Here is a 14,078-nt window from a genome sequence, read left to right as displayed (position 1 = left end):
GCTCCGGCAGTTTCTTTCACTGACTCAATCCCCACTGGTTTTTGCAGCCAGAATGTATGGGCACTTATCTTCCTGGCACTGGAATCCTGGGCTGGAAGGCCTAGTATGGGGCTGGGACTCCTTGCTCCCAAGATATTTCTCCCAATTTTTTATCCACCACACACGGTTGTGGGACCAGCCCGTTCCATGTCTGTGCACCTCCTACCAGTGGCAATTAATACACATCTATCAACAACTGAATCTAAAAACAAACTGGGTGAACTAGAAGAACAGAGACAGAAATTTGGATACAGAGAGCATTTTGATGGTTGCCAGATGGGAAGGGGGTGTGGGGGAGTGAGTGAAGAGGTGAGGGGATTAAGAAGTACAAGTAGGTAGTTACAGAATAGCCATAGGGATGTAAAGTACAGTATAGGAAGTGGAGGAGCCACTTCCTCCCATGATCCACGGACATGAACAATGGTGTGGGGATTGCTTGAGGGGGTGGGGGGTGCTGGGTGGAGGGGCAAGAATTGGGACAACTGTAATAGCATAATCAATAAAATATAACTTTAAAAAAACCAACCCCCCCAAAAAAGTTGTTGTTCAGCATTGGTTTAATATCTAAGACCATTTCCCTCCACTTCTCTGAACCCTCCATTAACTCCATTTTATTCCATGTCGAAGTCTTCGCTAAGACCTACGATAGGAGTACGGTCACCCCCATCCCAGACCCCACCGCTTCTCGGACCTCATCTCCTCTCACGTCTCATTCACTGTGTTCTAATCACATGGGTCTTCTCGCAGGGTCCTCCAAATGCCAAGTATGCACTTGTCTCACTCAGGCACTCTGCACTTGCTGTTCCTCTCCCTAAACATCTGTCCCCAAACATCTGCATGAATCAATCCCTCACTTCCCTCGGCCTGCTCAGGTGTCACCGTCACGGAGACCCCTTCCCCAATCAGCCTGCTGGTCCACTTATCTGTCTTCATGGCATTTGTCAGCTGATCTGTTAAATCTGTATTTTATGATTCACTAATGAAATAATAGATGTGACATTATTAACGTCTGGAATTTTGGCTGTTTTGTCCTCTGATGCACCTGCACGGCCCAGAACAATGTTAGATACACAGTAGGTGCTAAATAAATAATTGCTGAATAAACGAGCGCGCGAGTAAATGAATGAACGGGAATACCCTGCAGAAGAGCCTCCAGCAGAATTAAGAAGCAAGAGGTTCCGCTTTTAAACCTCCTCACTGACCAAGCGTCCAGACGTGGATTTATGATTTTGTCTTTTACTTCCACTGAAGCTGAGTTGTTTTCTCCTTTCAGGTGACTTTGGAGAAACTAGTCAAGTAAGTAAAGCTTCTCAACAGCTCCAATTGAGTCTTCTCTGCCAAGCAATTCAATGAGAAAGGCTCTAGGAATTCAGAAACCCAGTTCTGCCTGCCTTAGCAGCCAGGGCCTCCGACTGAAGCTACTGGCCAGGAGCCGTTCCTGGCCTTGCCAGGTCTTGGCAGCCTGGGGCTCCTTACTGGCCTTGACATGGGGCTTTTGACTCTTCCAGGATTTAAACTGACATGACTAGCAATTACAAGTAAGTTTTTTTTTTTTAAATTTATTTGACTCAGGGCTTCATTTTTGATTTTGAATAAGTCATGATGGAAATAAATTAAACTTCTTCAGTTGCTCAAGATATTATTGCTTATCAAGTCAAGAGGGATTGCTGTATCTCTGCCCGAGGAGACACTATTCCTCCTGCTTCAAACAGTTTCTGCTTTTCCACCCTGACCAACTCCATCTCAGCCTTAATGAAGGAAACCCACGCAGAAGGTGGAAAGGTGAGGACTAAGGCTGAACTGCCGGCGGCCACTGGCGCCAGCTGCAGCCTGGCCGACTTCCGTAGGGACCCAGTGACCTCTTCTGCCCTCCTCTCTGCCCTTTAAGGCACTTCGTTTTTGTCAAGAACTCCAAAGCAGCCACTTTAATGAGCAACAGGGAAGGAGCATGAATATATTCACGCACCTGACAGCTTTCATCTGGCAAATTTGTAACATATGAATTCCAAAGCATGTAAATAATTTAAGACTATTAATGTAAATGGATGAGTAACATTTCACTTATACATAATGCTCGTAAAGAAAGGAATTTTCATCCTCTGAGGCATACGAATAAAAGCGAATCTACGAGATGATCAGTGACCTAGGAAAAGGTTAAGAGCAGCTTAAATAATAAATGCAGAAGTAGAATTCAGACTGACGTGAGTTTTTTTCCTCATACTACATCCATATGGAAATAATCCATTCTGGGAAGCTGAATTTATGTGGTAAGGGCACAACTCAAAGCCTGCCTGTTTAAAAAAAATGCAATAATTTGGGGCAGTTTGGAGAAGTGATATTATATACCACTTTGCATTCTGCATGGCAGGGAAATTTTACATTGATTTTCACAGAAGACACTTAAATGAACACTCTAGTAAAAATCAATGGATTATTTTCCTTTTCCTGGTGACCTTCAAAATGCCTAGAATTCAAGCTGATGTACCTAACAGTTATCATCACTTCTGTTTACTGCACCAAAGACCAAAGACCTAAAGTTTCAATAATGTTTCCAAATTGGCTATTCATAGCCACATGTAATTGCCCAAACTGGGGTTTAACAATAGCCAGCTTCCCTTTCCTTGCAACAAGGATACATACATTTCTTCTTAAACATTCCTGGCTGCAGAATCTCAATTTTTTTTCTAAAGGAAAAAGAATAACTATTTTTCTCCACTTAAAGAGCGTCCGATTTCCCCACTGAACCCTAGGTAAATGCAAAAGTAACAAGAATTTAATGAACTCAGGTAAAGTAGCTGAGTATGTGTAACCAGAGAAACTATTTTTCTTTAGTTTTATATCCTAAACTCTCAAAAGCAAAGTTCATTATCAATAATTTCCCACATTTCATTGCAATGAAAAGAATGGTTTAAGGCTTCCAAATCCCAAATGGGATAAGGGGTAAGGGTTAGCAAGAAATCTTAAAGTTACATTTTATGTCTTGTTCTACGTTGTATGTCATTTTCTATCTTTGTGTGCCAGGAGTTCCAGGTAGCTGCCAAATATAGCAAATGCGTAACCGCATCTATGTGCTTTACTTCAAACTCGGCATGTTCAAATTCGACTTTGTCAGGCACTGTGAAGGGTCTGAGTTTTTACCATTTGGAAGCTCACAAGTTAGCTGACCACATTTTCACGGACACTGGCACAAGCTCCCCACTGCTCCGGGGTCAGAGACCAAGGACATTCGACGACCTTCGGCAATACCATTAACCAGAGTATCCTCGTGTCCTTGAGGCCCCATTCCCTCATTCCCACGGAGCCACGTGATGAGGGCCAGGGCACGCATGGCACTCAGTACAGGAGGGGACCCTGCGGTCAGGAAACGCTGATCCTTCACACCAGGCTGCAAGCCAACCTGCCCAACCTTTGCGCCCCGGGAGGAGACAGTCTTTGTGTGCCAGCGGACAGTAAACAAGCCTGCCCTTCACTCCAGAGGGGAGCCCCATCTCTTTGTTCGAGGCTGTTCACTACACAACCACCCTTGAGAAGATGGTCCACCAAAAAGGTGTTGAGCTTCTGTTCACAAGCTGAGAAAAAACCACAAGAGACCCATGGAAAACTGTCTCCCAAAGTACACTCTCACATTGTAGTCCTGCCAGGTGGTCATGAGAACAAGAGTGCCTGACTTAGGAGAAGGTCGTGAAAAAGACAAAGACCCGGTGCTTTTGGTTGACAATAAAGGTTGAAAAACTTACTTCACCTTAGAACAGCATCATATTGTACCTGCATTTTTCTTTCTCTAAATCTTACAATGGCCTATGTTTAATGTGATAAAATCTGGCCATGGGCATACTAACAATATGAGAAACAGGAATGACACCTCTTGATTTCCAAACATCTTTCTTTCTGCCACACCACATTGCCCCCGTATTAAAACAGATTCTCTATCTTAGTAATGGTTCCAATTATCAGTTTTGATTCCTGCTTCTTTCCCTGAAGATACTACATGAATCCCAAATAGGTAACATTCAGAAAGTGTGCTTGATGATATTTCAAAGTATTTTTCTTTATAATAAGCTCCTAAGAGTATAGAAAATAGTAAACTGCAAAGTGATACCATCGCTGATAAATGTGCACGATATGGAGGTTTTTCTTAATCTTAATGAAAAAAATGGAAATTAAGCTCTACAGTTTCCCTTCTTCACCCAAAACCTAGACCAGTCCATTAATTCAGTGACAAAATAATGAGTTACCTGAATTTCAAGTTCTCCATGTTCCCTTAATTGGGTATAGAGGCAGGAAATGCAAAAGCAAGTCCACCAGAAGCGAAAGGAATAGAGCAAAATGGCAATCTGAATATCAAACACCGCTTATTTTTACTTTAGGAAAACTGAAAGCTCCTATTTCATGCTAAGGAGTTCCAGCCCAAAATAATTCCTTCTTAAAATTATAAGGCAAATGTATGACCCGAATAGCTCTACATTGTACTTGTGGAGGCATGTTTAGAATGGCAGTCAAGTCAGTTTCAACTTATCTGTCTCCTTGCTGGAGTGTTCCTTGTCTATGCCTCCAAATGGTCTATGGTTTGGGGATACACATGTGACAACCCTATACAGTCCATCACAATCCAGTGGAGTAAAGGCCGGTAACTCTTAACTCATCTGTAGTATGTCTGTCTGACCATACATGCATGCATGTGTCCATCCATCCATCCATCCATCCATTTCCTGATTAGTTTCTATCATGCACTATGTGAGGCAGGGATTTAAAAAAAAAAAAATAGAATGCTAAAAGAGAACATGGCATACTTTTGTAAAATTCTGGTCTTGCTACATTACAAATAATTATTTCTTGAAAAGGGAGAGCATTACTTTTACATTTCTGTCAATTCAATTTAATGAGAAACCACCAAAATCCACTTCAGAGAAATGCCTTTTGTAAAGATTATTTTATGGAATATTTTTGTTACTGTGCCTTATTAAAATAACTTTCATTACGTCTCTCACTTTGTTTTTGCGATGCTGAGCCTCCACCTGTGTGCCCGGCGAAGCACCGCGGCAGATGGACAGGCTGGAAGGCGCAGTGCAAGTGGGCGCCGGCCGACGGAAGGCCAGCGCTGGGCGAGCGGAAGTCAAAGTGCAAACAGCCCAAAACTGCAGCTTCCCGGAAAATAAATTACTTCTAGCCTAAAAGGTCTTCTTGCTTTCAGTTTCTTTACCTTTTTTATATATTGGGAATGCCTATCGCCACACTGTTTTTCTGAAAAATTCTTCTACGTGTCATGGTTTGACAAGAAAATCTTCAATGGCTCCGAACTGACTGGAGGGTGACGCTCCCATCACGCAGTAAAGCCCACCACAAATCCACTCCTTTCTCCTCAGAATGAGCCCTTTCCCTTAAAAGACTGGTTTACCCACTACCCCCAAGAACATGCCTGCTCCCACACAAATGCTCTCCCTGTGGCAACTTTCGTCTTCTTGACACATTATTGGTATTTGTGAAAATTTGTTGCAGACTTCTTTTACAATACACACAAAATTGAATGTGACCATAACATACTTCTCTTATGAATAAAATCTTGTTTCGTATCATGTGACAATAAATATGAAAGACGTGCTTATCAAACTGTGCTACATGGAATACTATTTCTAGATGTTAACTTTCTTTCCACCACAAAACGTAATGGGAGATTCCAAGGTAAAATAATTTGGGAAAATACTGCAAACTCACTGCCTTCTTTTGAAGTTTCAGCATTTACACTGGCATATAGAGTTTCTGAAATCTCTTACTAGTAAAAAATTTAATATGGCTTCATCCACTCATTTTCTACACTGTTTTCTTTACTGAGGTAAGACTTGTTTGTAACATCACATCTGTTCCAGGTGTGCGCCACTGTAATCCGACGTCTGCACGTCCGACATCACGCTCGCCACCAAAAGCCTGGTCTCCAGCGTCCGCGCAGTGGGCCCTCACCCTCTTCGCCCTCCCTCCGCTGCCTGTCTCCTGTGACGACAGGCAGATTATTTTTTGTTTATTTTTTAAAAACAAAAAATAAACAGACTGTTTATTTTTTTGTAGTTGTTCTGTTTTTTTTATTTTTTAATATTCCACACATGAGTGAATGCATATTTGTCTTTTTCTGTCTGACCTACTTCCTTTAGCATAATATCCTCAAGGTCCATCCGTGTTGCTGAAAATTGTAAGATTTCACTGCTTTTTTAAATCAATGAATAGCATTCCACTGTATGATATATAATGCCTTCTTTATCCATTCACCCGCTGATGGGCATTTAATTGTTTCCATATCCTGGCTCTTGTGAACAATGAACATAGGGGTGCATATATCTTTCCGAATTTCACTATTCCCTTTCTTGGAGGATCATTTTCCTTCCTTTTCAGCTAATGTTCGCTGAACACATGTACTAAATGTCCACTTTACTTAATCCTCACTACGTTCCTATGAAGAATAAATTAGTACTGTCCTAATTTTGCATCTCAGGATATTGAGGCTGAGAGAAGGTAAGGCCCTCTGGCCACAGAGCCAAGAAGTGGGCGAGCTGGGACTAGAACTCTCTATTTCCAGGGCCCAAGCTCTCAGCCACTGCACTGCAACAAGCAGGACTAACTGACAACGACCCCAGGGCTCACTAAGTGTTGCGGGTAAGCCGAGCGCTTTGCGGCAGGCGAACACCTTTCGCTCAGCCAGACGGACTGTACCCAAGGTCAGTCATCCATAGGCTGCCAGCTTCCTCCCGCAGAAGGGGAAGCTGGAACTTGCCATGGGGCGGGCCGTGTCTAGATCGCAGGCAGCGGCATTCACAGGCAACTTCTGCAGGCAGCTGGGGCACCAAACCGAATTGCCTGGTTCGAAGCAGCCCAGGTGCCGCAGGGACAAGGGTGCTGTCTCATTCTCGCACCCTGCTAAGGCCGGATAACAGGGGGGCCGAAATGCGCACTGCAGGCTGCATCAGACCCCAGTGTACCTCTCTTTGGGCTGACGGTGACGGGAGAGCTGGGGGGCAACGTGCCTTCTTTCTCTTGCTGACGTAGCCTGTGAGTTTTCCTTTTTCCTAGTAGAACCTATTCCTTAACCTGTGCTGGGTGAAGCTGCATGGCCAGCCTGGCACACGATGAATGGAGACCTAGGTGGGACGACTGAGCACAGCTGCATGACATCTTGGTCTAAATCTTACCCGCACCTTCAAAGTTGAGCCAAAGTTCCATTTCTTCTGTGAATAAGTCCCTGGTTCTTAGTGAAGGGCGGTCCCGGGGCCTCTAACAATAGCCGAGGTTATCCTTTGGCCCTTCAACAAAGCATATCTTTGATACATACCACCATTAATTACGATATTTTTTCTTTCAAATATGCATTTTGATTCTAATGAAAGCTGTAGGCTTCTCAAAGGAAGGGCCGAGGCCCCACATATTCAGTACCCTTAACTGGCCAGAGGCAACCCTGTGCACCACAGGCACGGGATGCGTACTGTCTGGCTGCATGTGGGTATACGGGTACATATATTTTGTTCTTCAGGCCACATTTCATCCCTTCATTAGATATTCTGAGTGCCTGCCACATGCCAAGCACTGTGCTGGGTGGGCAATGGGTTTACACGGATTCTGTGCTGGCACGAGGAGCTTATAATACGGCCGAAAGGTAAATGTGCAGTGATGTATTGTAACTAAATTATAGAGCAGGGAGGGGAGCAGATCATGGGGAGCTTCACAGGCGGGGGGGCGGGGGGAGAGTGGGGAGGAAGTAGGGAGCCCCCAGGCAGAACAGCCACATCCCTGCAGGGCCTTTATGAACGAACCAGACGAAAAGGAGCAACTGTCTATAGCCCAATGAGAGAAACGCACTGATTCTTTGGTTATTAAATGAATACTAATTTAAAAGGAGATGATTCTTATCATTTTTAGAATTATAAAGCTCACATAATGACCAGAAGTTCTTTCACCAGTTATTAACCTTGAATTACACACAAAAGGGCAATTTCACTGATTTCATTCTTTGGCAGTAGCCACACGAAAGGATAAGAAGGAGCAGCGAACCTTGCAGAAGTTCCAACAGTTCATCTCCGTCTGCTCCTCCTCACCCTCCCCCCGCCCCTTTTTTCCCTTAGGAGCTAAATCTGAACCTTTGGGAAATATCAGATGGACGTACTTGCTAACAAGACTTTAAACATGGCATTGAATGAAAAAAACTTCTTGTTTCTTTGTTTAGATGTTAAGTCTAAGGAACACAGAGCAGCTGTGAATTATCGCCAATTGCAGAAACATACTTTTAAATTTTTTTTAAATTAATGTAAAACAAGCTCTTTAATGACAAAAATACTCTAGAAGAAAGCTCCAATTTTGAGGGCCTTTTCATTTTTATATTTCATGACAGGAGACCAGATCTACATTAAAAATCACTTTAAGTCTTCATGTCTAATAGGCAAGGTCAGATGTGAAAAGTGGACCCTTAGACTGCAGACAGGGAGAATTTCTCTCACCGGTCCTTCTGAAGCAGAGCTCTCCTCTCTGGAATTTTCCAAGTCCATATTGCTAAACAGGTTGTGTTCACACAAGAGCCTCTCCTGCGCACAGGCATTTCAGCTCTATCCCAAGCCCTCGCAATGACTTGTTCGATTTTTTTCCTGCTGTGCCAAAAGCCCCCTGTCAACTTTTTCAGGGTTTCACATCCCCCGTACTTTGCAGCGCTCTGCACACAGTAAGTGTTCAACAAACATTTGCTGAATGAGTCACTAAATGAGGGGACTGCCTCTAGGAAAAAAAAAATTACCAGGTATCATGATAGAACAAATACATCTAAGGGCAATAAAATAAGATACAGTCTTTTGAGAACTTGTCTGTAATATGCTTAAGAAACAGGGAAAAAATTCTTTATTGGGATATGGTATGCTCTCTACATAACTCAAGGCCAAGGTAATTGCTTTAATGATTATGCATCATCTGTAAACGGTTCTTGCCATTTGAACAGGAATAACATGACTATTTGACAGTAACTTTCCTGTGAAGAAACATGCTTTCTAGAGCAAGAGTTACAATGAGATGTTAACTGCCTAGTTTCAAGAGCCTGTACTAAAAATACCCCTCCCCCCCGCAAGTGAAATAATGAAGGGCACCGGCACCCTGGCACCCTCCCCTTCCCCCCCTCCCCGAATGCCCCTAACAGTAAAGAGAAAACAAACAATGTCTGGTGAAACAACACATAACATGCAGAGGAGGTAGAAAAGATCATCTTTGAATCATCACAGTTAATCAGGACAGAAAGGCCCTAAGAAGCAGCTTAGGAATTAAGAGAAAAACACAAAAGAAGAGCAGGGATAAGACTAAAAAATTTTAAAGCCTCTATGGTCACTCAAAATAAAGGAACCTTTATGTTTAAGACTAAATTATTCTAACTTTTAACTTAGTTTTTAACCTGGGATCTTTCCTGTTTGTTGAATTCCCAATATCACCCCGCCCCCCCAAATCATTAGAAAACATTAAAAGGCTTTAATGTCTACTTCAGGGTCAGCAGGGAGAGCAAGTAGCAAAGATCCATGTGTGTTGTCTACATTTCCAACTGGGTGTGTTCAGTGGTGGCAACAGGAAATGAGGGGACGATGAGAACCCCGAAGGCCCACAATATCCGGCTGGGCATCCCGAAGCCTAGAACACTCCGTACAAAGATACCCTCAGTCACTACTCTCCGCCTTCTCGTTCCCCTCTATTTATACAACCTAGTACAGAACCGCTGCTCTTTTGTGAAGATCATGATGACTTGGAGCAAAAAGAAGGTAAGACAAAAATGGAGAAAATCATTAATGGAAATCAGCAAATTTATACAAGAAAATTTGGAGATCAACAGATACAACTCACCTCATTATATCAAAGAGAAAATGAGGCCCAGATACGGGATGCCTCTCACAAGGTCCTGTAGTGAAGGGCAGAGGCTAAAGTCCAGAGTTAACTGGTCCTTTGCAGTCCAGTATTATTTCTACTAAATTGTGACAGTGATTATGATATAAACGGGAACAATGAACTCCTAAGAGTTCAGTTCCAAAGGCGAGGATGTCCATCCTGGCTGAGCCCAACACAGGCCGCTTCACCGCCAGCAGCCTTTGTTTCCACTCTCGCAAAATGGGGGTGGTGCTTGATGGTCTACAGAATTATTTTCCAAAGGGACACCATACATGTGAACATATAACACGGACTGTTCAATGCAAACGCCCAAGGCGATCCGTCATCTGTTCATACGCTCTCCGCAGCGAGGGAGCTCAGCAGTAAGAGGATCTGTTTCTCATATAACGAGAAGTCCAGGCGTGGGGAGGGCTCCAGGAGCGTGAAGCCAAGGCTCCGGCTGCTGCTGTGACTCTATTCGCTCTTCGCTCCTCCCGAGTTATCTTGTCCTCAAGTTATCTTCCCTTTGAACTGCAGAAGAGAGAAAACCTCTCCTATCTGTGGAATAAAAATCTTTCTCTTCAGTCTGATTAGTCCAGAAAATAACTTGGACTTTATTTTCTTTACTAGCTGAGCTTTCTTAAGAGCAGCCCGACAAGCACAGTGTTAAAGGCATCTGAGGGCTGGCGGAGAGGCGCTTGCTAAGGCGAGTGCGCCCCAGGCTGAAAGTGTCTGAGTTCCACAAAATGCAGGAGGTCTCATCAGTATCTGGCTGAAGCTATTTTCCATATAAAATATCCATGAATTGCTTAATACCATGACACCAAAGTGACCATGTGTATCTTACCAGGGGGCTTCAGTTTGCGCATCCTTCTACAGAAATTCACGAAACTCTCTAAATTTCACCAAAGCCATTTCTCTCTTATTTCAGTCTGAGCATTGCAATCTGGCTCCACAGGTAGCAAATTGAAATCTGCTTTGTGGCCCAATGCAGGCAGATTGAAAAGAATATGGCAATGAGAGAGAAGCAAGCGCGCTTGCTTTGGCGGCACATATACTAAAATTGGAACGACACACAGAAGTTTAGCACGGCCCCTGTGCAAGGATGGCGTGCCAATTCGTGCAGTGTTCAAAAGAGAGAGAGACAGAGAAAGGAAGAAAACACCATACAGTAAAGCTCCCACCAACGGCAGTAATGAGGTAGTGAATGACTAAGCATTTGTTAAACTTCTACCGCTCTGAAAGTAACCTATCATTTTCCTGATAGTGCACCGAAATGCCTCAATCATCTACGGAACGAGCCAGTAAAAAACGATAGTTTATTTTTCCATGCTGTTGCTCTACGGGGACAGGCGGGAATACTGCGACCCACTCCCCGGGAACTCCTCTTTACCCACGGCAAAATTAGCGCCCCTCGCTCCTCGGCTCATTTTGTGAAACGGCTGATACACAGTGGTGATGACATTTCCTTTTCTTTCTTATTCTTTGGTTGTTAAAATTAAGTCCAACATAGTTTCATTTTAAGTTTCAGTGACATGGTTACCCGATTTAGGGTTACTTATAAAAGAGAAAAATAAAAGGAATGTGGCAACTGTGTCAAGGAAAAACAAAGGAAACAGAAATTAGTGGCTCCCCTGTAACATGCTTCTTCGTCTCTGACTGCACATGACAAAGAGCTGAAGTTATGGGGCTGATCTCCTGTAGTGGCGCTGCGTATCTGCAACTAACAATGCACGTCTCGACCAGGTTCCAGGTCCAAATCACCTGACCTGCTGAGAGTGACCCCGCCCCCCCAACATGAGCCGCAGCAGGTGCACTGGCTCGGGACTGCCAGCAAGAGGGAGGGCAAACACAGGAAGGCGCCTGAAGAATCAGGCATGGAGGAGGGGGGCGTACCCCTTAGGTCTTCCTCAGCCTGTGATGCGAGCCCCAGCATGGCCTGTGCTGTTTCTGTGGTGCCTCTTATCAGGCGCTGTGGGCTGAATGCTGTGCCCCCCAAATTTGTACATGGAAATCCCAATAATCCCTGATGTGAAGGTATTAGGGGGTGTGGACTTTAGGAGGTAATTTAGGTCATGCAGGTAGAACCCTCAAAAGTGGGATTAGGACCCTTCAAAGAAGAGTCACAAGAGAGGTGTTCTCTGTCTTGGCCATGTAAAGACGGAGCCAGAAGGTGGCCGCCTGCAAATCACCGGACACCAATCTGCTGGTACCTTGACTTTGGGCTTCCAGCCTCCAGACTGTGAGAAATAAATATCTGTTGCCAAAGCCACCCAGTCTGTGGTATTTTTGTTATAGCAGCCTTAACTGGCTAGGGCTCCAAATACCTTGTCCTAAGTGCCTGCTTAACTACCACATGCAATGTTTTATTAAATTCACAAGATTTTTATGGGTGATACAAATTTGTCAGAATTCCTAGGCAAAGTACTAAAAATATAAAAGTAAGTGCTCTGCTCATCTGCCCATGTGATGTCAACAAGATAATAATGACCAAGTCATGAAAACACAATCATATATCTGTAATAGTAATAACAACATCCACAACCATAATAATAATCCTCCATCTAATGCGCACAGCACTGACCATGGGCCAGGTGCACGTCCAAGTGCTTTACTCATAAAAATTCTATCAAGTAGGTTCGACTGCCATCCCCAGCTTACAGATGAGGAAACTGAGGCAATGCGAGACTAAGTCATCAGTCCAAGGCTTCATATCTAGGGAGAGACCTGCAGCAAGGCCACCGGGCTACAGAGCCCCCGTTCTTCGTCACTGCACTAAAATCTCACACCTCCCTGAAGAGGAAATAGAAAACAAATTATCTGATGACTCCATCATAGGAAGTCTTAAAAACAGTGCGAAACTCATACCGGCAATGCATAATCTCCCAGCTTCTAGCCTGAGGTCTGGATGAACACATACTAAATATGATTTCACTCTCTTCTGTAGGGCCAGATGTAATCAAATCTGCATCTGATAGGAAAAATGGAGTCTATACAACTTGGCAGGTAACAGCTCTGACCTGCGAGGACAAAGCCTAGTGACAGGCTGCTGCTGATAGTCACTTTGCAGAATGTCTCCCTGTAGCTGATCACTAATGTGTAAAACGGACTTGCCTCCTTTTCACCTTTTTTATTCCTCTTGATGTCATCTCCTGAATTCTATTCCTTCCCCAAATCGATATGGTTCTACAGCATCCCTGACAACATCAACCCTGGCAGACACTGCCTGATTGGAACTGGCTGTCCTTCGCTATTACACAGGCTACACTATTAAAGAGGCACTTGCCGATCAGAATCTCCATTCAGAAGGTGGCGCCCGTTAAGAATCTTCCTGTTGTTACAGAGGGGAAGCAGTCCGCCGTGCTTCCAGACCAGACTAAACATATCAGATGTAATTTCTTTTGCAGACATAACCAAGCCTAACACTACAAAATGACTGCCTTAGAAAAGAGCAACTAAATGATGAGCAAAGGTACAGGGTCTCATATTGTGAAATGCTGACATTTGATACAGTTTTCTTGTCAAGAGTGTGGCCGTGGGAGAGAGGGTTGCAGTGGAGCTATGGAATGAAGAGCAGACAGAACAATTTTTAATGACCTTTCCCATTGCTTACTAGCTGTGCAATCTTCAGCAACTTATCGAGACTCAGTTTCTCCAACTTTAAATTGGAAAATAATGATAATGTCATAGGTTGCCATGGGGCTCCTGAGAGAACATATATAAAGTACCCAGAACAATGCCTACAATGAAATAGAAACCTCTCCCCCACCAGCATTTAACTTCCATGATGGCAAAGATTCTTGTCCGTTTGTTCTCCAGAACTTAATAAATACTCAATAAATATTTCATGAATACATGAATAAACATACTGGTTGGCTTTTCCCTTTTAGCAATGCCAATTAAAGTCAATTGCTCTGTTTAGAGATGTAAAAAGAAATCCGTTTGTTAGGACTGGATAAATTACTGACCCCTTTCAATCACTATGGCCCCCCTAGCCAAGCATAATGCTTGTTCTTTCCCAAATTCAGGATCAAAAACTCAAGAAGAGCTTGAGATGGTAAGTGCCTCAAACTCTTTTTTCATTTTCGTTTACTAAGTCACTTATGAAAGATTCCCTTTTCCTGTATTGACCATACATTCTACTTTTTTGTTTTCTACTCCTAATAATTCTC

At 43.5% G+C, this 14,078-nt stretch overlaps 1 protein-coding gene and 1 non-coding gene across 2 annotated transcripts in view; one reads left to right on the top strand and one right to left on the bottom strand.

Moving 5' to 3' along the window:
• The window catches only part of EXOC4 (exocyst complex component 4), a 675,497-nt gene that overhangs the window by 291,401 nt on the left and 370,018 nt on the right, over window positions 1-14,078 (bottom strand). The gene's annotated exons all lie outside the window — the stretch shown is intronic.
• Window positions 10,940-11,046, top strand: LOC129063562 (U6 spliceosomal RNA). The gene has a single exon (XR_008528354.1). It is a non-coding gene; the product is annotated as a U6 spliceosomal RNA (small nuclear RNA).

Source organism: Pteronotus mesoamericanus, unplaced genomic scaffold (genome assembly GCF_021234165.1).
Source record: "Pteronotus mesoamericanus isolate MK-2021 breed Mesoamerican mustached bat unplaced genomic scaffold, CSHL_Meso_final scaffold_85, whole genome shotgun sequence".
NCBI lineage: Eukaryota > Metazoa > Chordata > Mammalia > Chiroptera > Mormoopidae > Pteronotus > Pteronotus mesoamericanus.
This window is presented reverse-complemented; position numbering and strand designations above follow the sequence as displayed.